General features: G+C 34.7%; 1 protein-coding gene across 1 annotated transcript in view; it reads left to right on the top strand.

Annotated features, from left to right (window-relative positions):
* LOC107729031 (MAM domain-containing glycosylphosphatidylinositol anchor protein 2-like) overlaps positions 1–3200 on the top strand; it is a 74480-nt gene that overhangs the window by 51712 nt on the left and 19568 nt on the right. The window lies entirely within an intron of this gene.

The following is a 3200-nucleotide window of genomic DNA, read 5'->3' as shown; positions in this document are numbered from 1 at the left end:
CTATGGTAAGGGGCATGACATTTCCCGACCAGGTGCCGAGTGGCATGACATTTCCCGACCAGGCGCCGAGTGGTGCCAATCACAACACACACTGGCCTTGCTAACCAATCACAGCACATTTCGTATTTCAGAAGGCGGGCTTTCATTTGATACAGGAACTATTCGAGTTCATGCTAGACTGGGGAGAGAGGTGTTGTAATAATGTAAAATATGTGAAAAAGAATGTGTTTTTCGAACAAGCTAGTATGAGAGCCTGTTCTAGTACACCCCCAAAACAAAATCAAGACTTTGTAAAAGAGCATAATAGGACCCCTTTAAAATACACTACAGAAACTGCGAGGAAATTTCACAAATAATTACACAGAAACGAAAAGTAACACATTGAATGAAACAGGATATTTTGTTTTTTAATGTTTTTGATAAAAAGAAATCTCTTCTGCTCCCCAAAGCTGCATTTATTTGATCAAAAATACAGTAAATTTTTACAGTTTAAAATAGCTGTTTTCTATATGAATATCTGTTAAACTGTAATTTATTTCTGTGATGCGCAGCTGTATTTTCAGCATCATTACTCCAGTCTTCAGTGTCACATGATCTTCAGAAATCATTCTAATATGCTGATATGCTGCTCAAGAAACATTTCTGATTATTATCAACATTGAAAACAGTTGTGCTGCACAATATTTTTGTGGAAACGGTGATGCATTTTATTTTTCAGGATTCACAGCTGAATAGAAAGTTCAACAGAACATAATTTATTTGAAATAGAAATCTTTTGTAACATTATAAATGTCTTTACTGACACTTTTGATCAATTTAATGCATCCTTGATTAATAAAAGTATCAATTTCTTTAAATAAAACAACATTTTGAACAGTAGTGTATGTCATAACCAATAATAGTTAAAACTCATAGAAGAGTTCAGTATTTGAGAGTTTTATGTGTCATTGGTTGTTAACAATTCAGTCACGCTGTTGCTTGTGAAGATCAAATAATCATAATCCTTTAATAATCAAACAATCCATTTCTGTATTTCAGTAAACTAATATGAAACAATGATGATGAATGGGTTCATTAACAATCACTAAAAGGGGTCAAGGGTGACATTCAATCGTCTTCTGAGACAATTTCATTATGTCTGTTTGCTGTCTGTGGGTTTTTCGTCTCTGTGTTGTTTGTGAGCGACTGGAGGAGCTCTGAATGCAGGTTAGCTGTTAATCTGTCATCTATTAAACATATTACAGAATGAATGCTGTGTCTCTGGCTTAACACAGATTAATAACATCGACGTGACCTCGGTGCCTGCATTACGGATGATTAGTCTGGCCTGGAGTTCAGAAAGCAGACCATAATAAAACACTGCTTGACACAGAAAATCCTGATTTAACCCTTGTAATGCATTCCAGACTGTTTGGACACTAAAGAGATGCATAAAAATTTCTTTAAAAAAAAAAAAAAAAGCATAGTCTTTAGTAAGGGAACAAAACTTTACAAGTGCTTTAAGACCTTTTTTTTAAAGATTTTTTAGTTATTTTTTAAAAGATGTTGCAGGTTTCATGTTCCGATCATTTTGACCCAGGTATGTATGGAGTCCCAATAGTGTCAAAAAAACTTTTTGTAAAATTGTCTATGGAGTTATATTACTGTCAAAAACTTTTGTAAAATATATTTTGTCTTTTCTCCATATCTCACACACTTTTTGGGATGAATTTTGTTGATGGACATGAATGTGTATGTCTATTGATGAGCCACTGCAGCATGGGCGTCGCTAGGCCATTTTTAGGGAATTCTAAAATGACTACTCAGCCCCCTTAAAATCTTGCGATTAGCTCCATAAATTGCACACGAATTCGTGATCGCCTCAGGTCCCCTTTAAATTTCATATGAAAATGGCGACAGACTTCGATCGGCTCCTCCCCGTCTTTCAGCGCATTCTTTTTCAATCCGCAGAGCGCGGCGGCGCAGAGCGAGAAACAGAGGACAAGGTGTGTGCTTATCGATAAATCGTTATAATATCTGCATCTGTGCTGTCATAAATCCAGTTTACCAAATATCATGGGGGAGCAATAATCGGTTCCCCATCTACTGTAGCCTTTTTGTCACTGCGTTCACCCCTCATCACACCACAGCTGTTTCCTCCAGCGAAAATTAAGCACATATGAACGCATACTTTAAAAAACGATCATGTTGCCATTTTCATTTGAAAATGTAACTTTCAATATAATACATATTCCAGTGCATGTGGCAACAGTGGAATACTGCAATAAGTTTAGTATACGACCCCTATTAATCAAACATTTTTTATTTTATTTATATATATATATATATATATATATATACAGTATATTATTAGGCTATTATTATTATATACATACCCTCACTGGGGGCTGAGCCCCCCTAAAATGAAAATCCTAGAATTGCCCCTGCACTGCAGCATAAAAACGGAAAACGTTTTAATCTGAAAGTTTAGTTTATTATTTCAGAGTAATATTTATGTTGTTTTGATAGAAATAAATACGTAGGGTTCATAAATTTGGACTGTTTTTGAGCAATCATTTATTAATTATACATTAATAAAGGAATTTAATTAAATTCCGTTCATTCCAGTAATTCTGTGGTTATATATTCTTATAAATTTCATACAATGATTTTTTTTTCACTGTAGTTTTTCTTGGTGTAGTTCATGTGTCATTTTAAAACTGAAAAAAATCTCACATTTTTAGTTATTAAAAACAGTAAATGCAGCAATAATATGAAAACATTCAAAACTTAGATTTTTTTTCACATTCACTCGTTAATGAGAAGTTGCTGATCTGACACAATATGAATGAATTGGGAAAATATAGGGTTATGACTGTTTTATAAAATCACTATTCTTCATAATGTGAAACAATCACGTTAAGGATCTGGTCTGGAACCTGTAGATTTGGGTTTTTTTTCTCTCTCAGCAGCAAAACAATGTTTGGAAATATATGAGACAAGACTAAATGCTTTTCACGTTTTCAATCTCAATGCAGAGATGGGCACTCGAGTTAGTGACTCGGACTCGAGTCGCATTTTTATAGACTCCAGACTTGACTCGAGGAAAAGGAAAAGGAATCGTGAAAATTTTAAAAGCAACTCGAGTCTTTTATCCGTAAATACTTATATAACAGATGTTCAAAAGGCGGACCGCATCCGCACCCCGGCATCCATCCGGA

This window comes from Sinocyclocheilus rhinocerous, unplaced genomic scaffold (assembly GCF_001515625.1).
Source record: "Sinocyclocheilus rhinocerous isolate Xijiao unplaced genomic scaffold, SAMN03320098_v1.1 scaffold3779, whole genome shotgun sequence".
Lineage (NCBI taxonomy): Eukaryota > Metazoa > Chordata > Actinopteri > Cypriniformes > Cyprinidae > Sinocyclocheilus > Sinocyclocheilus rhinocerous.
The sequence above is the reverse complement of the archived record's forward strand: the minus strand, read 5'-3'. Positions and strand labels throughout refer to the sequence as shown.